The sequence below is a fragment of the Homalodisca vitripennis genome, chromosome 1 (assembly GCF_021130785.1).
Source record: "Homalodisca vitripennis isolate AUS2020 chromosome 1, UT_GWSS_2.1, whole genome shotgun sequence".
NCBI lineage: Eukaryota > Metazoa > Arthropoda > Insecta > Hemiptera > Cicadellidae > Homalodisca > Homalodisca vitripennis.
This window is the reverse complement of record NC_060207.1, coordinates 46965307-46992392: the sequence shown is the minus strand read 5'-3', so window position 1 is coordinate 46992392 and position 27086 is coordinate 46965307. Positions and strand designations below refer to the sequence as shown.

Sequence of the window (27086 nt, the reverse complement as noted above, 5' to 3'; positions counted from 1 at the left end):
TGCACTGGTAGCATACAGAGTATTGCCATCACTCTGTCCGGAACTGTTCCACATCAGCTGATTGCTTGTGGTACTATCTGTATAGCTAGAGCCTCACAGCTCTCCTTCGTACTAAACAGCCGCGCTGCACTGGTAGCATACAGAGTATTGCCATCACTCTGTCCGGAACTGTTCCACATCAGCTGATTGCTTGTGGTACTATCTGTATAGCTAGAGCCTCACAGCTCTCCTTCGTACTAAACAGCCGCGCTGCACTGATAGCATACAGAGTATTGCCATCACTCTGTCCGGAACTGTTCCACATCAGCTGATTGCTTGTGGTACTATCGCTAGAGCCTCACAGCTCTCCTTCGTACTAAACAGCCGCGCTGCACTGGTAGCATACAGAGTATTGCCATCACTCTGTCCGGAACTGTTCCACATCAGCTGATTGCTTGTGGTGCTATCGCTAGAGCCTCACAGCTCTCCTTCGTACTAAACGGCCGCGCTGCACTGGTAGCATACAGAGTATTGCCAGCGCTCTGTCCAGAACTGTTCCACATCAGCTGATTGCTTGTGGTGCTATCGCTAGAGCCTCACAGCTCTATTTTACGTTCTAAAGTATTTATGCCTATTGAAAACACTAAACGCTCAATGTAACATTTAAATTATATAAACTCATTGGTACTAGTGACTTACAAGTGTCAAATATCTGATATATACAGTTCCGGAAGAAAATATCTCGAAATAACTACTGAAGATAACGGAATACAAGTGTATGTATTATTTTTGTAGTTTAGTAACTGAGCTCCTACAAAACCTTAATATGTGATTTCTTAGTACGTTCTCATCAAAAACTATTTAATTTTTCCAAAAATATTCAATAAATAATTTCCTTTTTCCCGTAACTTATCAAACAAAACAGTGTTTTTAGTTGTTATAAGTTATAGTTGTTTACCTTTATAACAGATGTTTCTGTTTAAAATCTGTTTTCTGAGGATGAATTTCCAAAGCGAGACTGATAAAATTAAGAATTTTATTGCTTGTAAATTAATTACACAGTAAGAAATATTTCGACACGGTATAAAAAAACCCCGGAACAGTTTGATGTTGGTTGTTCACCTTTGTTTTATACTGTTGCGGATATATGGTTATATTGTTTTCGTCCTTGTTGAGGATGGGTGGGTTGAAGTAGAATATTATGTAACTTAGTTTGTATCTCGATGAATGTTTGATCAGTGAAATATTATAGAGACAAATATAATAGAGGATCCCACATTTAACTTGGGTCTACAGTTTCTGAAAACTCAGATGAAATTGAGCTTAATAATTCGAAGACTGTAAAATGTATATATTTTACCAAACATTTCAAATATTTTTTGGTGGCTCAATACTTTTTAAAGTCAGGATAAAATCAAATTTCATTCTTGAATTGCATCGAATCTTGATTTTATAGCTTTTTCACTTTATATATATATATATATATATATATATATGTGTGTGTGTGTGTGTGTGTGTGTGTGTGTGTGTGTGTGTGTGTGTGTGTGTGTGTGTGTGTGTGTGTGTGTGTGTGTGTGTGTGTGTGTGTGTGTGTGTGTGTTCATTTTGGTAGCACACATTTACTTAGCTCAAAATAGAAAAATGACAAACAAATTATTGCTGGAATATTAATGGTGTTTTACTTGAATCCCAAAGTAATCGGGAAATAGGAATTATTTACCTTAACCTATAGAAGCTTTGTTAAATTTTTGTAAAAACATTCCAAAAATAATTTATTGCAGTTAGTAAAGATTTATTGAAAACAATGATTAGTTTTATTAACATTTTTCATGAAAACCATTGAAAAGTTGAATATCTTCAGCTTAAACATCGTACCAAGGATATCGTTTGCTCTACTTTTTATCTGATGTTTGCATGACTTCGCAGGAAATGGGTTTAGAGTGAGTCATGCAAAGAGGTGAGTCAGGCCTTCCAGTTCATGACACTGACGAATACATAACCAGTGCCAAGTACCAACGGTGCAATCTTGGAACAAGTTTCATTTAGCTTTTAAAGGGAAAGTTTTTGTAAAAATATAGGACTTTGTCTTATAAAAGAACAATAATTTAACTTATATAGTAGTTTCTTTATAGATTTTATTACCGACAAAGGTATTACTACAACTAACAGTGTTCATACCAACGATTATAAAGTTATTACCATGTACTTACTACTATGTTGCATTGGAATACATAGTAAGTACATAAATAGTAACTAAGTACGGATGAAACTAACGTTTTGGTATGAACTGCTATGTAACATTATTTTAAAATGTTTCTTATCCATTTTGATTATTTTAGTTTAGGCACTTTAGGCACTTTGCATTGCATGGGGATACAACAAAATGTATCGTGAAATTGCCAGAGGAATATATGATCAACCGTGTTAGTTTTGATACGACCAAAATATCAGAGTATCGAAAGGGTTGAAAGTATTAAACTTAAATTTTTCTCATAAAATATTATATCGCTGGACATATTAAATAACAACAAACAGACACGTGATAAAAGGTAATCAGTGACAGATGTTTTTTAAAATAATATGACAAAATTTGTCGCTGGAAATGGCGATTTCCGGTCTGTGTCTCTCGTTAGTAGACGTTGGTATAATTATTATTTATTTGATCTCAACAAAAACTAATTAACTAAACAAATATGATCTGTAAAAAACATCCGTTTGATATTTTAACCATTCTGATATGCCCCAATAGAAATTTAAACTAGGTAGAGTACTTTTAATTTACAAAACAATCTCTGGTCATGGCTTACTAATTGTAAGGGTTTATTATAGATTTACTATTTGTATTAAAAACACCGGATTTACTCGTTCTCTGCTTTGTATTCTTGGTGGAAGTGTGTAGGTTTTAATGGAAAAGACATTTTAGACATTTTTTCTACTTCCAAATAAAATTTATTTAAAAAGCGCTTTCGCCGGTTAAAGCATCATCAGTTTGAATTGTTTACAGAAAAGAACATATGTATAAAATATAATTAACATATGATAAAATAGAATCAAATTTAAAACTAACTGTAAAGACCAAAAACTCGTTCTACACACTATGAATCGATTCAAGTTTGGAGCTTATCAAAAGTATGTTCCAATAAAATTAGTATCAAATTAAGAGTAAGGAACAGTATGCAATAAAACAAAATATAATTTATCTCTCGCAATATAAAGAGTCTGAATTTTTTGAAGTGTCAAACGATGAGCCTATTCCTGTGTGAACCATCCCGTGCATACGGACATGTATGTATCTCTCTGACGCTGTGTTTAGGGCGATGTAATACTGTGACCAAGTACATGATGTATTATGTTGTAGCACAGGGTTGACTTGACCACTAATTGATCTAATTAGTTGATCCAGATAAAGCAACACTGACCCTTGACCACAAACTGAGTATTCTATATTAATCTTTCTTGTTTTCTACTTATTTCTTGATTGACGTCTCTATCGTGAAGAATATTTAAACAGAAATTAATGGTCACATTAATACATGATATAATAACTGATAATTTACCTTTCTTGGTAATAATATGAAGAAATGTCCGTGTTTAATTTAAAGCCATACTTTGCTCGCATGTTCTGTCATATGCCTGATAAAATCCCATGAATGCATCATGCGTATCTAATCTGGTTTGCTGTTCTCGAGGTTTATACCAAGTTTAGATTGGAAAGCATGTCACGCTATGCCTGGTGCTGACATAATGTACACAGTATGTGCCAATCCTGACTTTATAATCACATTTCTCGGTACTTGCTTAGGCGTAAATATTAAAACGCCAATTATTATTGTGTACGTTAAACAAAACATTTTAAACTCTTTACCAGGTTGTTTCTATCCTGAAACGTTTCTTGGGGCTGTCATTTTTTATAACAATGATGAAACACTGTTTGCATGCTACTAATATTAAAGTTTTAGAAAATTGTACATTGTTTTAAAGGGCACTTAGGCGCATATTTTCAGTTTAAATTGTGTTGAAAATATTTAAGCCAATAATCTCTTTTCCTTTTTTGAGATCTCTCTTCATCTACAGTTAAAAAACTGTGCAAATATATTTCTGTGTGTGTGTTTGTGTAAAGGTAAAAGTACCTTTAACTTTTAAAAGTACTTTTAAATTACCAAGTAAAGACTTGGTAAGTTAAAAGTACCAAGTTTGAAGCGATTTATACATATGACCCAGGTGGTATTGAAATAAAACTGTTTATAGTTTAAATAAGTTCGAAGGTTAATTCAATTTATAAATTAAATCGGTTTGGACAAAAACAATACAAGACAAACTATTTTTCTTTTGTCCAATAAATTGTATATATATATATAAGAACCACAAAAGTTTCGTTGAGATATTTGCAAAATCGAAAAATTTCGTGTGAGATCTAGCATATTATATACTTTACTAGTATAATGCCTATTTTTCTATTAATTAACTGATCAAGCAAATTTTCAGTGATTGATTTGCAAAACAACGTTCAAAAAATCACCTTTATACTAAAAATTAAATATAGTTCACATTCTGGATTAATTATATTTGTATATTATGAATTAACCATAACGTTTAAACTCCAGTTGGACTTCAAAAAACATAAGCATTCCTAAATTCAACACCATGGCATATAAATCACAAAGGATTAAAACACTCTTGAAAAAATACCCTTTTTATTGTTTTTGTTTGTAGAATACCTTTGAATTTGGTGTCATCGCCATGTTTTGAGTTTTTGATATCGTTTACATCATTAAGAGCTTAATAATATAATATATAATCTCTTAAAATACGTGATCCGAAGAAGAGGTCTGATTTTAGTACTCGAAAAGTCTTATTTCTATTAACGTAACTTATCACAAAATTCCGCAATCATGTCATCTCTTCAACTCATCCACAGTCAAGGATGAACTTAAACAAATAATGCCTCTAAGCATTGCAGCGATTTATAAATATAACTAACAGAATATTAAAATTGATTTTTATAATAAGGGACAAAATATAAACCCATTATAAGTTTATTGTATCAGTATAAAAAATATAAGTATAGTATAATTATGTAAAATCATCAAATAAACGTTTTAACTAATTTTCAGCTAGTTATATAACAAATATATAGTAACATTATAAAGTCTTCATCACTTAAACATTGATCTGCTAAGAACTTTTTGTCGCTGGTCCATTCTGTTTTAAAAGCCATAAAAGCAACAATCGAAGCAATCGTTAAAGTTTAACGGAGCCGGAGGGCCACTTAAATATTACTACTAGACAGTGAAGAGATCTTGAACCATTTATTTCACTGCAGATGAGCTTTTAAGGTCAACTGAAGCCGTATTTAACTTCATTCAGTATTATATAAGCCCCATTCTATGTCACTTTATCTAAGGTTTTGAGTATATATCTGAAAGAACTCAGAGGATACCAATTGAGTTGTTACAAACTGCTACACAAACAACACACTTAATATGTTTTATTTCAATCCTTTTCAATTTGAGAAATTCAAGATGTGACAGATTCCAAACGTTTTTTTTACTTTACGTTTATTAAGGAAACTTGCAAGATAAATGATTTCCGTAACCTTAAAAACCCGGCCCAAAGTCATATGTGGTTAGTCGACGAATACAGACCTACTGTATTCTGTAGTTCAGTTTTAATAATTAGTGTTGTGTATAGTTTTTTATTGAGCGCATGTTTTATAGTTAGTAAAGTTGACACACAACATGGTGTTTGTGATTTTGACTTAAGCGTGTCACAACGGTCTGGTATGATTAGTTTATTTTAACCTAGTTTATAATTATGTGTTAGGTTAGTCATTTACCTGAATAAGAGATCAGATTGCAGATCTAGAAACTTTAGCGTTATTGGTTTTTTTTTGTATCACTGAAAAATGGCAAATGCCCGGAAAATCTTATTTCCTTTAAAATAATATTTATTTGCAATAAATGGTTATTTATTTGATATAAAATATAGTGTTTAAAATTCTGCTGTTAGTGGCTAAAGCTGTTTAGTTTTTGCTGTTTATAAATAATTAGAGTTTTTCACTTAAATATTTAGTACAGTATTTCTCAATATTTTAGGGAAAATTTCTTAAACATAGTTAAACCTACTTTGGGACAGATTACGTGAATGCCTGAAATCTAGTTGAGCTGGTGTACGAGAGCTATTTTCAGGATGATATTTCATGTCATCTCTGTCCTTATAAATCGGACACATTCCCACGAGAAATAGGTATTCCACTCAGTGATACTTTTTGTACATTTTTAGCTATCCATATTTAGTTTGTATGGGAAGAAGCGTAGTATTGTAATTGTATACATCGAAATTCTACCCAATATATTTCCTTTAAATGCAATATAGTATTGTTTGGCTGAGTGTCAGTAAAGCTCTTGGAACAAATTTAATTTCTCTTTGTCTGTATGTGTGTCCGCTTACGCGATTCGAAAACGCACTAACCTGACTGACCTTCACAAAATTTGAAAAAATAGCAAAATAGATCAATTGTTAAACAAACTGAGTGCAATAGCATGTAAGATTTAATTTTTTTATATGTGACATTTTTTATTGATGAGTAAAAATACAAAAGTGGAAAGTCGATGTTTAAAGTTTGCGACAAGATTCTATTTCAGAGTATTCTTGGATTGTAGTACACTCCCTAGCTTACTAGAACTTTTATTATTTTAACACTGCTATGAAACAAAATTATGAAGGTGTCAAGTGGCAAAATACTTTTAAAAAGATTTCACCTGTGGTTTTTTTTATTTTTGCGTGAAACTTCATTTCTTACGTAGACAATAATAAGTTCTATGATGGTGCATGTCTAACCATAGAACTTTGCTGAGCGTCAATAAAGCTTATATGTTTGCAAGACACTTCAGAAAAGCCCGTTATGTTTTAGATCGTGTTACGTACTTCTACTTTGTGAATTTAAAGGAGGTACTTTTTTAATACTTTTGCCCTGTAATAGTAGGATATTAAAACTTAAATTCGATCCAAAACGTGTTGTTTTTCTACTTAATCACATAAATTATAACAATTTGAAATAGGTTCAGCAAAAATGTGTAAACCAATAGTATGTTAATAGGAACTTCATTTAGTTTGTACAGAAACAAGAATTGGTCAAAACAATTCAACCGTTAATATTCTATATATAAAATAGCAATAAATAAACTAAAAATAAGATTGTTGACACCAGTTATAAGTTCACTATTATTGTTTAGTTTGTAAAAGCCACCAGAGTTGTGCCCGTTCTATCGGTTTATATTGGATGTCTATGGCAATGCAATTACTCAGTGCCACGGCATGGCAAGGTCTGAATAAAATATTCATCGCCTCATCAATGAATGAATAGGTGACATTAATGTATGTGGTGCAATATATCTTTGTTGCTATTCTGTAGTTAGTGTAACATTTGCGAGTATCGACATTCCAATTATTGATTCATGTTCGAGTATGAAGATTGTACATACCGTGCACATTTTAAAATATGTAATGCAAAACAATACCTCAGTACCTTCAAAAATTTTCTTCTGATGCACACCTGTAAAATACCCGAATAAAAATAAAGTGCAAATCATATGAAATTTTTCGATTAGAATAGAATCTAAGATATGAATGAACAAATTAAATTTTAGACGTGGTTTTTACGATAATTCCAAACTTATATATTTGCACAATGTTTAACAACGGTGAATTCTGAGAAAATCTGAAAACCCTTCAATAATTAAATTTATTGCAGAAGTATTATATTATAGCTAGTATTTATTATAGTTAGAATTTTATCAAGGGTTGTATTATGAAATTGCGCCCATGTATTAGTCTGTGTAACTACATAAAAAGTTTACTTAGTTCTGTCTTTCTCGCAAAATTCAAAAAAATGGTACAAATTTCATAAATGTTATACTACGTCTTGTAATATTAGGCTATAAGTGTTTTGGTTAGAATTCACTTAGCAAAAAATAATTCGAACTGATAACAAAAAGGAGTAATATGTTATTTAGGACCCGGTAGCGCCTTTTTTTGATCATTTCGTTGTCTGTCTGTTCGTGCGATGGCTCTTAAAAGAATGTTAACAGTGATTTAAGAGACTTCATACAAAGCAAGAAATACCGATTTTGTGGTCAAAATTAATTGTAAAATAATATATTCTAACCTTTTTACATTTATGTTATGGAGATAAGGAAACGAGAAAATCGAAAAATAAACCAATTTGTAAGAAACATGAGTTTTATCATAAGACATTTTACCATGTGATAATAGTAACAAGTGTGATCAAGTTACCTTGTTGGATTGATTGATAAGGCTTTTGTCACCCACTTTTTGTCAGATCTTTTGATAGGCTATTATTTTGTATCAGTTTATTGACGTTAGGGAGCAGTAACCTTTCAGCCTAATAGGCGCGAGGAATTGGATTCTCATAAAAATCATTATTAGTGGTGGAATGTGAAGGAAAATATTGGAGCAATAAGGTCCACCATGAAGGGGTCCACAAGTTACCACAATCAGTGCAGATATACTTCGTGTAATTGTAAAGATTGGTGGGGTTTTACTTTATTTTCATGGCTAATTTCAAGCCTTCAAGATACGTCGTCTCTTTGTTGCGACTTATGTCTTTATGACTCCACTATTTAAGATTTATATGTGGCACATTTAGATACGATGACATGACGTGATATTACTATCAGGGATATAAAACTTGGTCCTGTACAAGGCAAATGACCGTAACCCCAGTATTTATGAGTGACCTCTGTAAAAACATTAAGTTTATACACTGTTCAAAGGTGTAACAATTCCATCCAAGATATATACAAGAAAGTTCTTAACTTAAACATTATACGTAACGATTTTACACTTAGGTATTATGTTGTGTACTTTCTTAGTTTGTGTTGAAATATTGTCCGAACTGAATCTATCCGTATTTTACTGCCTCGTATATATTTGACTATTCAATAGTCAAGAAAATAAAATTGAATATAGTTGGAAAATCGATAAATTTAACTTACGTTCATGGCGTCTGCCTCTTTTATTTTGTTGGCCGGAAGATGTTCTGAGCCTTCTTCCTGATCTTAGCTACAGCTCATCCCGTTGTGGATCGTTTTTAGAAAATTCTAGATGTTATAAGTAAAGGTTCCGTTCTTATCTTTCTTAACTTTTAGGTTCAGGTCTTTTTCTTTCGGTGGAAACTGGTTTTCAGATTCGGAGGAGTGAATATCACTGAAACATGTAGTCGGAGGTTCACTGCGATCTCTCAAATGCTGGCTACTCAGCTCTCTTAACGTTCCCCCACGGTGAAAGCGTTATTAGACGTACCGCGTCTCAACGAGGGCCATCGTACCCCTGAGATCTAAGATAATTATACCCAGTAATGTTTCCAAACTCAGTGCGATAACAGCAAATCTCCGCGTGTTAATGATAAGCATAAGGACCTTGCACCTTTAACATTTTCTAATTGCAGACTGTTACAGGTAGAGTATGAAACAGCACATAACGTAACTTTAAAAAAGGATATAACACGACTGCTCCGTGTTATATAATTAATAATATAATGGTCGTTTTAATATTTACTATAAACTGTGTTTTGTTTTAGTGGTACGTTTTCAATTCTCTTACTTTTTGACAGTTATGATGTAGAAACCACTATTAATTATTGTAATATGGAGGGGAAGATATATTTGCATAAGTAAAAACATTCGATCTGGATAGAAGTGAATACATATGGTGAAGGAGCTGAGAGCTAGCTTCCGCTGAACAATCTTACTTTTTTTCAAATAAATAGAGTAATTTTTCTAAGAAAGAAATTGAACGCCAGCGCTGCAATCGACCTCCACCATAACTTCTAATTACTTTCTAAGGGAAAATTTTGCTAACGATTTCAAGAAAAACCAGGTTGTGTGCTTACACAATGCAAACTGGTTCTTTTCGGTATTTATTCTTAGATAGAAATCATGACTAAAAATTTGGGTTTTTACAATAAGTTGTAAATTTCAAATTCATGACTTACTTTTAAGACTAATTTACTATACTGCGCTTCTCACTATTTGCGCTTATCAATATTTTAAACGTTTGGTAAATTCAAGTTTATAGTAAAATAATACGATGGAATTTTTACTCTAATTTCAGCGTATTACTTGCTTTACGCATACTATTTTAAAACAATTGTAATAATCAGAATAAAATCAAAGATGTGAACAAATTCAATTTGGCAATGTTTGACGAATAAGAAATAAAGTTAATTCTATCCTAATTGCTTCTTCGCTACATTTTCAATCAAAAAACAATCAAAGATACGAACGAATTAAATTTTTGTGATTTTAACAATAAATTTAATTATAAATTATGTATTAAGTGCTGTTAAATTCTGAGAAATATGGGACATAAAGAAAGTATTTGAATATATTCGTAAAAGGGCATTTAAAATATATTGTAAAAAATAATAAATGTAGAATATCCCAAATGCAATAACGTGTAATATATGTGATTTTCCCAGTGTGTATTAGTCTGTGTAACTACATACAAATTTTACACAGCTCATGGCTTTCTCGCGGAGTTCTTTTGGGTTACTTTACATTGGTCTTGTGGGTTATTACAACATGTTTTAAATTTCAAATTCATGACTTACTTTTCATTCAAATACTTTTGTTATGTCCCATATTTCTCAGAATTTAACAGCACTTAATACATAATTTATAATTAAATTTATTGTTAAAATCACAAAAATTTAATTCATGACTTAGTTTTCAGACACTAATTTATTATACTGCGCATCTCACTATTTAACCGTTTACTTATAAATATTTTAAATGTTCAACTTTTCAATTCAAGCAAATTCAACTTTATAGTAAAATGTTATGATGAAAGTTTTACTGCTATGAAATGAAACAAGTTTCATACAGTTAGCTATGTGATTACAAACACTAATTTAAACAGTATAGTAACACATAATTAGCTGATAGTAGTTGGTTAATAGTAGAAATAAGTAATCCAGTAAAAACGTGTCTCGTGTCCTTACGACTTGGAGCTGGAAAATTCATAGAATTTCTAACACCGAGGAGGACTTGGTAATGAATAGGCGTAATGAAGATGTATTACTCTTTTACTCTCAGGTATGTCAAATAGCACATAAGCCAAGGTGGTGGCTAAATATTCATTCACTGTTGTTAAGTCATGAAAATCTGCACAATAAACCGCGCGTGTAACGGCAGTTGATGGATGCTCTGCAACATAAATTTTATGGGAGGGTTTCCGAATGAAAGATTGTAACATTAAGACTAAGCTCGGCAGCAAGCCCATAAATCCACGACCCTTCCTGTAGTAATTTAGGGATGGCATAAAGCCATAAACCTGAGTTAACTCTAATCCGTTATCATGTGACTTGGTCGCCAAAGGTCTTGTAATCTGTAAAGAAAGAACGTGTCTTCTAATAGCCTCGGTTTAGAACTACAAAATTATGCTTACGTTGTGCTTCTCAAGCCTAATCATTGAAATAAGAACGAGTACAATAATTAAGTAACAGTTAACTGTACTAATAATTTGTGTTACAAAATTTTTATTGCTTAGCTGGTTTGAATCGACATTGCCCCTCACAGGTATAGCGTGCTTTGTTACACTGTCAGTTAAATACTCGGACTGCCACTATCTTTCATGTTGAAAGATTTTTCAGTGAATTAAAAAAGGATTAGAGAGTGCTTGTTGCCGAGAGGTCCAAGCGTCGGATTTTGGGGCCTAATTAGAGATAGTGGAAGGTCATATCCTGTCTACGGCCGTTGTAATTTTATCAGTACTTTTAACCTTGTACTGTACCGACTCGCGTCCTTAAATGCGATATTTGATGTTACCTTTGAGAACTAGTAGAATAAGGCTAAAAATGGGATCTGCCTTAAAAAATGTATAGAGATACAGATATTAGTATAATTATTATGATATTTAAATCTTTGTTAAGTTTTAGTTTATTGGTGTTTAGTGGCTTGTTGTTTTATTACTAAACAATGTTTGTAGTGTCATTTAAAACGAAACTAATTTCTACGATTTAGTACGGAAGTGTTAAGGATATGAAAAGTTATGTTAAAAGTTTTTACATTGGGAAAGCCGTGAATAATTGTTGTTTTAGTTTAATTCAAAACTGTTGTATTACTAAATGTTTTTAATACTAGATTTGCCAGTCTAATTGATAAAATTAAATTTTCGAAAAAATATGCTGAAGTTGTTCACACGTTTACGACGCAAACTCAAGGTCCGTTCCAATTATTTCAGTGAAATTGTGCTGTAAAGTTCACTAAATTGCACACAATAAGCCACGAGCATTACACACACCTTCAGCTGCCATCAAGATGTCGGATTCAAAATTCACAGTTTACAATTACTAGTATTTTTTTAATTTTCAATGTTTTCTTTTATTCAAGGTACTCAAATTGGCTAACTTATCTTTTGCAAGTAAAATGTTTTGGGGAGTATTTTACTATGAAACAAAAATCTACTCACAAGGTTTTTTTTATTACGTAACCTTTAAACTTAACAAAAAATATTGTAAATAACCGAATCTGTCAATTTATTGATGTTACAAAACACTATATTCCCATCAAGTTCGTAATTAGAGTTATTGACCCTTGGAAAATGTCCATCACATGTACCGTCTAACATTTAGCAATTACGCAAACATTAAAAGACAAACGTAAATTATTGTCAGAACTCTTCACATCCAGCAGTCGTGATCTTCAGCCAATAGATATCAGAATGGAAAGACACTATATAGTATTTATACAGTTTAAGAAAAAGTTTTTCTATAATATTTTATGTTTACAAAAATAAAAAATTATTTTCATTGGAAGTTAGTACATTTTCTGAAGAAAATTATTATTTTAACCAACTTGAAATGTGTTTACCTCTCACAACGTGGGTACCAGTGTATTCGTTAGGTAACGAGTGTACAGGTATTGCAGATAACACGCATTACTATTACTGCCTTAAGTATGTAGAAGTTGGAGCTATTACCAAACGAATGTTAAGAAAGAGTAGATATTTAAAACTTAATCAAGCATTTTGTTCAAAAAAAGTTGTGTTGCAGTATATGAATCAAATAAATCTTTGAAATATCACTTTTAACTTATCCATGAAGGAAAAATAATTCCAATTTAATAATTTAAGTAATTTGGAGGTAATAACATAATATGTGAATTTTATATTTTCTTTCAGACCTTTCTTAATTTATTTTAAAGATGAATATATAAAAAAACTTTTTTCTAAATGTTGGCTTTTACAGAAATCAGAAATTAATGATATTAACACGTATGAACGGCAAAACGGGTTTAGATCAGATTAGATAAACATAATCAGTTTAGATTATGTTCGTAACACTGGTTACGAACATAAAAGAATATTAGATTAAATTCCGATCATGTTAGACACGTCATTATAACGAGCTCTGCTATATAAAGATAACAGCACATAACCAGGGAAGACGTTATTAATAAATAATGAAAAACTTCTAGAAGAACTTTTCCAATATAGTTCGTGCTTTCATAGTAGCCCTGAATGTCAGTATCCTTTGTGCCCTGATGGCTCAAAATAATGTTATGGCTTATAAAGAGTAGACACGAGGGTGTAAGGTGTACACGGATATAAAACGTGAATTCAAGTATTTAAGGCGAAAACGTATAGACACAAGGTGTAATATTTAGACACAAAATGTAAGATGTAGACACAAATGAATAAGGTCTAGATACTCCCCAGAAAGGTTCACTTCTGAATGGTTTATAACTTCCAGTTGAATCTACTCTGTGATACAAAACCCAATGTATTATTTGGGTCTGTGATAACTAGGACCGGTAGATCACTAACCGCAAATGTCGAACATTGAGGTAGAAGGGTAGATCGATAGGTCTAGCCTACTGTGGACGATGACTATTGGAGTGATTAGAGCTCCCTTAATGTTAAAGACTGTTGCTAGCGTCGACGTAAGGGAGTGCTATTCCCAGTCCGCTTTCACTGCGCGGCTGTGCCGGAGCTGGTCTTCCCTTCCCTCAAGGTGACATAACTGACATGGCCCGCTGTCCCTAATTGTGGGATCTTGAGGGAAGGCATCCTCTACCCCCCAACCTTACCCGAAAATAAATATCCTTAAAATCCGAGTGCAACCGTCAAGGTCATTTTAGGATTAAATGTAATGGAAAATTTTCAAATTCTTGTACAAAAGGTACAGACCCAAAATGTAAAGGGGTAGACGCAATGTATAGGAAGTTGTATTCCATTTACAGAGGAAATGGTGTCTTGTAAATATTGTACCTATAATAATAGCTGTAGCACAAACATTCAGCAATTGAGGTGTATATTAGTACCATCATATATAAAATCTTGAAAATCTACGAATATCGAATTATTTACAAATTTGATCGTGTTTAGGTGTTTTCTTTACTAAAAACTTGATTATTTAATTATCAAATAATTAATTGAAATATGCAAATTAAAGTTATATATAACATATATCACCTCCTTTTATATCGTAATAGTTTTTTTTTTATTTAAAATAAAAACATTCACGATTTTTAGTAGCGACTTATCTACTCATAGTTGTGACAAAATCCCTGAAAATCAGCTTGTCAGGATCAGGGAAAGCAATAAGTGTCGTGCATGTACTGAACGTGTCAAGCGCCTAATGTTACAATCTATCACGTCTTTCACTAGTATGTAAATAACATGGCTAAAATATTTTCAATCCGTCAATCACACAAATTATTTTTAAGCCATTTGCTTTATTTATCGGCCTTTTATTTATATGTGCAGCAAACATAGTCAATGAGACATAGCTAGAGACTCGATAGCTAGACTTAATGAACCAACAACAATATTTAGGCTATGTGTGGCGTCTGTGATCTGCAACAGACACTAGACAGATTCTGTGCGGTTTCTGATTGACTGATACACTAGTGTGCGGTTTCTGATTGACTCGCTAGAACACTGAAAACAACGAATAAAATCACACAGGGGCTATTTCTGTGACCGGTCTTATAATACACGTAATATATTTATTTAATTTTTCATAGTGAAGACAATTGCCGATATAACACAAAATCTAACAAATCTCTATCAAATATAAATCTTTCTCCGTGAAATCAATGACATAAACAACAATTTAACAAAGCTACCAATAATACAACTTATCGAAAATGGGTCAAACAGAATTAGAAATAAGAATTTATTTAGAATACGTCATTCGAAAATGAAGGAAATGTGGTTCATTTTTGTTGCTGCTGACAAGATGAGTACAACATTAAATGAGGACACTTAGCAGGAGGATTTAGATTCAGCAAAGTGGTCGGAAAAAACTGTTTCGAGATGACATTTGAGAAGATCGCGTGGAAAAATGTGTTATAAAAAGCTACTAGACATTTTTGTTCTTCGTAAATCTTTAATTTTAAACAAAAATTTATATTTTTTAAAGTTTTCTCATTGAGTGTACAGTTGTGGTGAACAATCAAAACTTGTGTCCTAGAACTGACCTTAGTTAAAAATTGCGTTAAGCGATCAGACAATCAAAATCAATTGAAAAATTGACAAATTTACCTTTCTCCAGAGGTGTATCGTTATTTAAAAAAGATACAAACAAACAGGCCAGTATTCTGTGTCACAGAAAAAAATATTTTGCCATGAGGCCGGTCTTCAGACTACGGAGAAATAGTTTTGATCGTTTTACAGTGTTATGTGTTGTTAATTATAAATGTGAGAGCTAACATTTAAATACATGCAGTTTGATTCCTATAGTGTAATAAAATTCATTTAATACATGACATTAAGAGTTATCCCCGTTCTTTCTCAAGAAAAATATTTATATTGAATAATTCATAGATATTTTCAATTTAATTAAAATATTCCTTGGATGAAAAATATATCCCATAATAAATTAAGAAATGCAACTTAACTGTATCATATATATTGAGTTGTTATCAAAGTTCTTATAACATACTAATCCTTAAATTATTATACGTTTGGTTAAGATTGTTTGGCTATCATCCTCTTGAGTTGTTTAGTTCTTGACACATCAATGAACTAACAAATCAACAAACACATGTCGTTCTAAACAAAATAGTTGTCCATTAGTAGACCACATTTGAAGTACGAAATAAAGGAACGTAACATGAAAGACGAAACCTCACCAATGTGTGAGTGAGAAAGGTGTTCCCTGTTGAATATGATGTATGACAAATCCTAGCAGAATTCAACTATGACAACGCTGACAAGGAGTTGGGTATTGTTAGGTAATATTTAATGAACTAACAAACATACGAGTACATGGATTACTCATACAGGATTATTCATATGTGCCCAACTTTGGATCAGCATGAGAGTCTGTGTATTCCTAAAACAGATTAGAGACTTTTGATTTTATGGCAATCATGCTCATCCCGTCAGCTACTTATTTTCTCCTTCGAAAGGATTGTAGCTCCTTCGTGATTGAAGCTCCTTCTTAATTATGGAAGCTCCTTAAGAGTTGAACCCCATATCAAGGATTGTAATTTATCCTTAAGGATTGTTGCCCCTACATTACAAATTGTCTCAACGATGCCGATCAGAGTAATAACCTGTTTTCAGACGATCGTTGCCGCCGCCACTCATGCACCATTGTTGAACTCTAGAAACAAGGTAGGAGGACTCTAAACCACGTGGCGCATAACAGGCTTCGATGAGGTTCAATGCAAAATTTGAAGTATATAGCTCATTTTATTGTTGGCAGACAAAAATATTAATACCACAATATCTCCCGGCAAACAAATGAGAAACTGTGTAGCCTATTGAGTAACAGATTCCAACGACGCTTAGCGAAATTTCACGGTTGGACATTACAAAGTTCATTCTTGTCTAGAGATGAAACCTTTCTCGAAATATCTTGCCACATGATACATGTTCATTAAATTCTACACACCAATTCACCATAAGGTTATGCTAGGAGTGTTGGGCTACATTTGATAATACGTCACACGTTAAGAACTCTGAGAGTATACTTAGTTTGTTTAAAAAATCCATTCTGCTATTTCCTGGAAAATGGAAATAAGCCTATACGCACAATTTGGTCAGTTCGTTTTAAAGATATCGTGCGGACGAACATACAGAAAACAGGGGGAAATTAAATTTTTCCATGCCCACAGGAGGAAATCTTTGTTAACACCCAACCAATGAACAGCGTTCATGCGAAATTTCGATTCTACAGGCAAAATTGTGGGAAGATTTTGACAAACTCCACAGTTTAGAGATAACAGCCAATCAGTTTTAAACTGACACTCCTGTCCTTGTGAGAGCAGAGCATTCAAAACTCACAAAATAACTCAAAACTCGGCTAAATGTATAAGAGAATGCCTTCCACGTTATACTTGTTCACGATTTTGAACTAACTGTTATATTCTTTAGAACATAAGAAATTTATTTCAAAAACCTTCACCCGAAATACATACAAACTTTCCTACAAAATTGTTAAAATATTTAGATTTATCCTTTTAGATATCATATTATTTTAGAATTTATATTAGTTTTAAAGCTACCAAAGCATTTTGACTTGTACAGCCTGACGTGGAATTGTAAAATCTCATAAGCAAGTATTTTTTGAAGTACATGATTGTTTTGAGATGTTATTTATATTTTAGAGATAAAATAATTCATATTTTACAGTTTTTCAAAATTTTATGACAGCTCAGTTGTTACATATTTTCTTTCAATTTAATTTAACTTATTTGGGACATTAATCATAAAGCGTAATATTTTATTAGTTAAACAATGGTAAATGTAAAGAATTGAGAAAATCTATATATTTGAATAATCTTATTATCACTTTTCATAGGATACTTTAAGCTTAATAGCTACTATTCCTAAGAAACACCACCACCTATACCGTTTGGAAAATTGGCACATACTTGTTGTAAGAGAGTTTGAAATTCCAAACTTTGATCCGTCTCATGTTGACAGGGGGACAAAAACAAGTTTCCAATCAACCTTCGCAAGGGATCACCTTACGCCCATCAAACAATGATTCACTACGCTAATTTAGATGTTTGTTTTCTTCAACACGTTGACCTGCTAAGTTTAGAGATACATTAATTTGAAAATGTTGTTTCGGGTAATCACTCCTTACTGTCTCCTTATAATTATATTAGTCTGGGTGTAGGAAATCATTATATTACACAGGGGATTAATATACGTTTTATAAAATCAATTAATAAGCCAATAAAATTTGATTTATTAACCACGACGTGAAACAAAGTTTGGAAATTTTCCCACACTCATTTACCCTACAATAGATAAACCAAAAAGGAATGAAACTAAAACAATGTCACAGTGAAAAGTTTATCATGAGTTAAGTCGTACCGGGAATCATTATATAGTCTTTTTTTATCCTTAGGGAACTATATAGATCTTTATAGATATTTGAACTTTCTTTGATTGTCCTATTTTCACAATGTATTAAGTCATCAATCATTTAGCGACTCTCATTAATTTAATGATATTGTGTATATCAAGTAGAATTAATTGTTAATATATTTTCTCTCGAAAATAAAATACATATCCGTTTGTAACCTTTCTAGCGTAGCAAAGTATTATAAAATCTACCACAACTGATTTAATAATGATAGTATTCAAGCTATTTTTACCGATGGGGAAAGTGATAATGCACCATCAGCGCTCCACCCACTCTCGTACATCTCCATAAACCAAGAGCCAATCTCAAACACCTCTCAACTTGCTGCCATCGTTCGCGCTCAATACTGCTCTATAGCGTACTCAGGATTTGGACCGGTGAGACACTCCCTCTCGAGAGCGAGCAAATCAAAGGAAGTAGCACTTAAAGCCACAAGGACTACTGTCCAGTGGGCATGAGCTATCTGAAGCCTCCTATACCCCCTTGCTTTCTTGCCGCAGCGCGTTCACCTACATGTGCGTGAAGGACATAGAGCAGCCATCGTTTCCTCGAAAGTGGTCAGGGTATGTTTTCCTTAAACAGTTCTAAGAGCAGTGAATCTCATGTCTTGTCTGCTAAACTAGAAATATATATTTCTTAAGGAGAGACCGATTTCCTTTTCAGCTCGCGAGTATCTTATCAAGGAGAATTACGGGAATGAAGAGTAGTTTCAGTATAAGGCCAATGGTAATGATAAAAAATGCTATGGCCACATACAGGATTTAAGCCTGCACTATATCTAATTCAGATCGGCAGTCCGACGTCTTAGACACCTCGGTCATGGACCAAATATGAAATAAATATGGCCCACAAATTATGATTTGGGATTACTTCATGCGATAAAATTGGTATTAATACCATCCGTGTACCTCAAGAAGGGGTATTTAATAGTGTTCTATGATATATCCATCCCGTTTTAAACAACTTTTCAATACGACTGATCCCAGGATCAAGCCATAAGAACCACCTGTCGTGATATTCCTACGGAGTGGAAGCTATACAGAGCCAACCTTCTATGAGGTAGCTATAAACTATGACCAGAAGACTTTGTTGTCTATAAAATTGTTAGTATTGTATCATGTATACTGCGTCGAAGGCGTTGAATACTTGTGCATACGGTTAAATTTATATTCACTTTTAACATTACAGTAAACTAACAGAATGGAGTATCAAACGATCCGACAGGAATCTAGTCTTCACTACATTTCTTAACAGAATTACTTATCTGCTGTCCTTTGCGCTTTTGATCCCAAAACGAAATATAATTCATCCTTGGACCAAGATGAATCTATGTACCACGTTTAAAGTCCCAGAGACCTCTCTATCAAGAGTTCTCGCACAGACAGACAAACGATTTTAAGTAGGACCTCTCGGGTTCTTAATAATGACGATACATTTTGAAGGAAATCCATTTTAAGAGAGAAGAAAAAAATAGATTGACCACTAAGGTGAGAGATACAAAAGAAAAGAAAATGTCTTTGCTTTGCGAGGAAGATTCAATTGTTGCTAATGCAGTGCGTTTATATTTGAATAAAAACAGAGGAGTATTTTCATCCACCCCATTAATAATAGTGCTCGTTTCTTTCAAGAACAATCGTCGCTCATTTTAACGGGATTTGTTTAAAATGCTGAAGATAATGTTCTCGCATTAGCATGTTCCCTTTTTTGCATAATACCACCAATCAAAATGCTTCGCTATTTTGAGTATCTATAAAGACTAAATATAGAACATAGCTATACATTTATATCTCTAATTTAACGTTATAAAACATAAGTGTTAAAATAATATTATCCTACAGCGTTATAAGTTTTATATTGCAGTTTTATGAAATAATCTTTTAAGTGAAAACTCGATTCAAAAAATACGATAAACGGATATTTAAAAAGTACACAAACTTGAATAAGTTTAGAAAAATAAAAATAGCTTCACCGTGTGAGTATCGTAAAGGATGAAATTATAAAACAAATTACAAAGCCTTCTCAACAAAATTATATAAAACTTCGAATTATAAATGTTCTTTACTCTGAGGCCCCAAGAACGTTTTCTTTTTCTTAACATTTGTCTAATTCCTGGAATTTCCATAATAAAATAACATTTATGTTGATGAGTTGTGCAAAGGCGAACATTATAGGCAATGACTATGCGTGAAACCCAAATACAATAATTTGAAATTAAGGTTTTTTAGTTTACATAAGAAGTAGTGTTTTGTTTCGGACTGTAGTTCGGGAACTAATTACGTAGTACCATGAACCCTTAACCAATCCCAAATGTTGTAAATTACTTCAATTATTGAATACCTCTGAAACAATGCCGAAACCGTCTAAGTATTTTGTTTTCTGTAATTAAAAAATGTATTTATTGATGAGTTAAAATTTGTAATAATAACTTGTATGATCATACATATGTAATCAAATTAATATGTTTTACATTATAGCCTACATATATTAAAGACTATATACTTATGTATATATAATTAAACAGTTAATATATTTAATGTGAATGGATAGTACGACTTTGAGCATTTTACATCGTTATGTGCTAAAAATGTTATACTTTCAAACCATCTATCTTCAATAACAAAAAAGAATATTTATTGTTTATCTTATATATATAACAATGAATTGCTAAACGTGTTACTTAATTAGTGTTGGTTAATTTCTTTTTATATTCGTTGAAGTCCGTGGGAAGAATTATATAGAGAGGAAGATTGAAGAAATTTCTGGGAGTAATTTAGGATTTGGAAAGATACTAATAATATTTATTTTTCATAATCCAAACTTAAATGGCTAAAAGTTGACACTTTCATTTGAAGTTTATCAAGAAGGCCGAAATGTTGTATTCACATTTAAGTTTGAGGAAATATAAAGTTTACGCTAATATTTCTCAGTCTGTACAATTTCTCTGTAGCACTGATCCGTCTTAATCATTAATGCTGTAATAATACATAACATGTACTCGTATGGCTACTTACGTTTGAAAAATATCATAGGATTATAAAATAATAAGTGTTTCTACTAAATAGGCCACGGGAATTGGATTTTGACGTGGCGTGCAAAGCCGTGAGTAACACATAGTTTAGTAATATTATTAATTCTTATCAGCTTATATTTATATAACACATTCACGCACTAGGACGTATTTTAGTACTTGTATACTTGAAACTTCAGATCATCTGGGTGATAGACATTATGTGCATTATGTTTTACCAATAATACAGGTTTTTGTACTAATTATGAATAATTTCTTATGCATTCTTCGAAATATATTTTGTAGATGTACAATGAAGATATGCAAAATTCATTACTTTCACATTCATAAAAATAATCTGAAAGTGTCATTTGATTTATTTTATAAAATTTAACTAGTGACGTAAATATATTTTATTTATATGGTTAGGCGAATGTATTCAGTTAAATCGAAGTATACTCGTATGTAGTGATGGTAACAGTAGGTTTGTAAATGAGACCAAGTTTGTGATTGTGTGTAGGGAATAAATACCGAGTCAGGTAAGTCTGAGAGTCAGCTGATAGCAGTGTTTGATAGAATGCGATCAAGCAGGCGAGCGGAACGCACAGACCGAGCTCGTAGTAGGGCCCGCCTTCATCAATTTTAAACAATCAACCTTGACCTCGGAATGCAGACATTCCAAGAGAATAGTTGAAGGAATAAATTGCCATCCATTTTCATACTTCGGCAATGTATTAGTTTTTAATCAAATATGTATATATCGTATAGTACTGATTACGATTTAGTACTGAGTACAATTTAACAATAGAAAATGACTCAAATATTTATTTAATGATCGTTTATTCAGAAAAGTATTAAAGAATCCATACAACAAAGCAAGTTGTAAAACATTTAAGATGTAAAACAACACCAAGCATAGAAACGAAAGGAGAATTTTACCTGTAATCTCTGTATACGTGTTTAAATTTCTCTATGATGTAAAAGCTGTGGTTGTAACTGGCGTTAGCGAAGCCTATCATTCGTGGCTGGAACAATTTCATTTTTGTCTGTCTGTCTCTCCAGACGATATCCTGAGATCGAACTAACCTTTAAACTTAAAATTTTGCTTCATTTATATATTGACAACTTAGAGTTCGATAATGGTGAATGTCATTCTGCTGGATTTGGCTGAGCTTTAGTGAACTTTCTACATTACTTTTATGGGTAACCATGATGACAACGAGAGATCGCAGAATAAATAAATTTGTAAACAACGTGAGTACAATTTTGTGATTTTTATGGCGTGACAGTAACACATGCATCAGTGAAGCGACACATGGTGTGGTATACTCCTCTCTGTTATAGACATGGTGATTATTATATTTATCCTGTAAGAATCTGTTACGTATACAAAATCTATTATGTAATAAATATCTATAATTTTTATTCTAAAATAACATGTTAACAATGTATTCTTAACTCGTATATATTAGAAACAAATCTAAAGCCACTTCTAACTCAACAAAAGAAATTCATTAGGTTGATTAAACGAAAACGAAGAATGGAGAAATCTTTTCCTCTTTTTGTTGATTTAAATATTCTTCCCCTTAAATATATGTTTGTTATAAAGTTTTAAAAATATTTTATGTCAAAAGTGGCAATTTACCAGAATTAAAAAATAGTTACAAAAACAAATTAAGAAAGCAAGAACCAATACCAGTTCCAAAGCCTAACTTAGCATTTTTTTCATATAGTTATTGTTTTTTGGGACCTAAAATGTTTAGTATAATTTCTTCCATTATTAGTTGTGAGAATATAAAGTTATTTTCAAAAACATTAAAGAAGTGGTTATTGGGTTTTGATAAATTAGATTTTCTTCTCTGCATAGATTACTAGTTAATTAAAGAAGGTAACAGTAAATTTTAGTTTGAATTTATTTAAGTGGATTTTCATTTGCTTTGTAACTGCAGCAGCACACTTTTAATCAATTTTTTTTAGGAGCTTATAAAAAAATCAAAGTTTTGTTGAAATTTTCTTTGAGCTAAAACAGATTTTTGTTATAAAAGGAACCTCTCCACAGGCACTTGCCTCTAGAGGCCATAGTTATTTTTGAAAATATTTCTTATAATTTACAAGTGTTTTTGTTTTAATTTTATTTACAAGAATGTTAAATTTTTATTTAAGTTTGCTCATTAGGTTTGTACATTGTGTATACATTTGGTTGTTTAGGTTACTTTATTGATTTATTACATTGTGTATACCATTGTATATAATGTGTTTATTGTAATATTTTCAAAAATAAATCATATTCTATTCTATTCGTATATGATTGTAACATTACTACAAAAACAGATAAAATAATTTTACCTCAAAACTAGCAGTTGTGAACGCATATTATTTAATTACGATGTACACTCTGTAAGGCACAACGGGTCTCGCAAATCATCGCTAAATGCAGTATAACTTTGATAAACGTTTTAAATGGAAACGTACACGATATAGGAAAATCGACCAACTTGCCACAACAGATTTTGTCCACCAGTGAGTGCAATGCATTCGACCGCAGAACGGCTTCCTTCTGAATATAAATATTAAAATAAGCATTCTTCTGAGCACACATTTTTACTTACGTATTCAATATTTATAGTGGATTAGAGGATTAGAGGATCATAACTAACATAAAATCTATCACTGCAATTAAAATCTTCGTCGTTACTTGTCTATGTAACTAATGGTTTCATTTATAATTGTAACTAATACTTACTTATTAGTTAAAAAATTGCTTTTTAAAAAAAACCGCTTATCTGTTTATCTTGTGTGTCTCCTTTTCAAATTTAGACTAATAAAATACTCAGTAAATTTGTGCAGAAATTAACTTTATTTTCATAATTTAATATTATAAAAGTTGCTCGGCTTTAAATAATAGTGATGGTACATTTAAATTTAAATAATGTGACTTGAACCGATCAAAATTGACAATTTATAAGTTACCCAAATTGTTTGTCATTCTTTTTATAATAGTATTGCCATTGTTTTTACGATTATATTACATGTAATTATAATCTATGGTAACTTTTAAAATGTGTTTTTCTTTTAGATTTAAAATTTGCATTGTTAGAGCGATGACATTCATGTATGCTTATTATGTGTTCATCTAGTAATAGTGACTGTTACTTTTACTTTGATAAAGCACGTTTTTTTAACTTGAAACATAAGGGTTACATTCGAAATCTCGGTACTGTTCAACATAAGTTCTTATGTATTTCTACATTATTTTATACAATTAGTTATTTTACTCTGTTCAGGCCTGACTTAGGTTTGTGCTGCCAGGGTTAGGTAGTGCTAGGGAGTATTAATTAACACTCGCCTATAGTTAAGTGTTATCATTCTAGAAACACGTCAAAATTAATGTAATATGTTTTAATTTCAGATATCTGATGAATTTGTTAATTTAATAGAAGTTAAAACTGAAATAAGGCAATAACTGATCTAGACCTGGGAAAATCAGTATCAATATTTCGGTTGATATTGTGCTACCCAACAAGGTTCTATAAGCACTTAACTCTATATATAACTGTTCATTATTTTTAAATATATTTTTCCAATATCAAAATGAAATTAATACTGATAGTTTATTACTATTTAACGAAGCAATCGCAAAAAGAATGGAAAATTATACCAACAAGTTTTTCTCTTATTGCAAACTAGAGATCACAGGAGACAAACCGAACACTGTTGTACAAACAGCGGCTAATTGCTTGCCTTAATCCTTTTGTTGTAGCTCATTTGCCTCTCCGTTTTCAATATTTGTAATGCCAGTCATTATTTTTGTTATGTTTTATTTTCGTCTCATTGTTATTTGTCCAAAGCGTTCTGACAAAATCAATAGTGAAGTGTATGAGTTTTATGAATATTAATAGTGTATTGTAAACGTTGCATTGCAATATACAATATCGGCCGGAACTGCCTTTATGTTTGTACTTTTTTCGGTACGATGAATATTTATAAAATAAATACATCTTCAATTAAGAACTTACGTTACTATAAACAAATTTGTAACACAATTACTAGTTTCAAAATGTGTTAATATTTTCAAAGAATACCGGTTCTTCGAACATTCAGCAACATTATCTTAAAGTAAAGAGCATTTAAAAAACATTTAATTATGAAAAAATAAAAGTATTAAAATTGATCTGGTACCATATTAATAGTATTTTAAATAAAAGTCCTAGAAGAAGAGATAATAAGAATGATTATATAAATTCGTTAATTACCATTTAGAAAATTAATTATCGTGGCACTTCCTTAGAAAACCCCAAAACCGATCTTAGTAACCGGAACACATGTGAGTGTTTTTGTGACTAAATTAATAGTTAAGTCAGCCACTAACAAAAATTATGACCATCTAATAAAAATTTCTTTTTTGCTTGGATATTAAAAATTTGTCAACATTTAGACATATATTGAACATGTTACGAATTGTTAAAAAAATCTCTCGCACTTTTTCTCACTTAAATACATTAATTAATAAATTTAGCTAGCCAGATACAGTTCAATTTTTTTTAAATTTATCAATACCTTCTTTTCAAAGTTGGATCAATTTAATGTATAAAGTACTTGAAATGATCAATACTAAACAAATGTATTACTGTGTAAAAATACAAGTACGTGTCTTTGTGGTCCACACATTTTGAACTATAATGTTTACTGAGGACAAGAAATTCTCTTTTGTAAAAAATGCTGGGTTTGAGTATTATATTTTAACTGAAATTATTTTACTGTCCAATGGAATTGTATATGTAGCTCTTGTATAGGTTAATCATTAGACTTAGACCTACCGAATGTCTGTAAGTTAAATATAGTACAGTTGAATATAGTTCTTAAACCGTCATGTTTATAAAGCTAAAAATACCACGTCAGCAACAAAATTTGAAATCTTTTTGCAGTTTTTATTGAATATAAAAATTACTTGAAAGAATTATTTTCAATACATTATTAAATCAGTAAATTCTTTAAATCTTCGAAATGTATTCCTACAAGTATTTAAAAAATATCCTATATTGCTAGGAGAGTCAAGTGTAGTTCAGGGCTGTTATAAGACGTTTATGGGATACGATAATGCTACTGGGCCTGGCAGATGTACTTGTTGCAGCGGTCATATAGATCAATGTTGATCTTGTTCTCAGCTGCTGGTTCACCACAGGTACTTTACCACTACTTTATGGATACTTCGTCAGCTGCTTGTTACAGCGGCATGTTTTAATTGGTTAGAAAAATTACAAATTATGTTTACAAACTTTATGATATAAATTTTGAATGTACTCTTTACATATAAATTAAGAGGATATTGCATGCATGTGGTGAATGTGATATGTACATACATGGTCTCAGGGAGTTAGGTCCATGCCCGAGTAGATCGCACGGTACCACAAGCAACACTGACCCGCTGAGCATCACGGGTAAAGTCGATGAAGCAGGCGTACCAACCTGCCTGAAAACATTTCCTCCGCCACTCCTCCCCTCCCACGGCCTATTACCATTCCTGAAACTATTCCTTATTTAATTACACGCAGAGCTGCAGATCATCTCCAGTAACGAGTCCGTATTATCTGGGCATTCCGTAGTTACTTAAGGTTCTCCAGGTTTTCAAACTTGTTCACACTTTGAATCTAACTTGGACGTGAAAGCTATATTTTACTTATTCATATT

The 27086-nt window shown here is 31.9% G+C and overlaps 1 protein-coding gene across 1 annotated transcript in view; it reads right to left on the bottom strand.

Annotated features, from left to right (window-relative positions):
• LOC124360715 (inactive dipeptidyl peptidase 10-like) overlaps positions 1 to 26829 on the bottom strand; it is a 247872-nt gene extending 221043 nt beyond the window's left edge. The window contains exon 1 of the mRNA XM_046814555.1: positions 26759 to 26829. The gene's annotated coding sequence lies outside the window, so the exon portion shown is untranslated. The remainder of the gene's footprint in view (positions 1 to 26758) is intronic.
• Between the last annotated feature and the right edge of the window lie 257 nt (positions 26830 to 27086).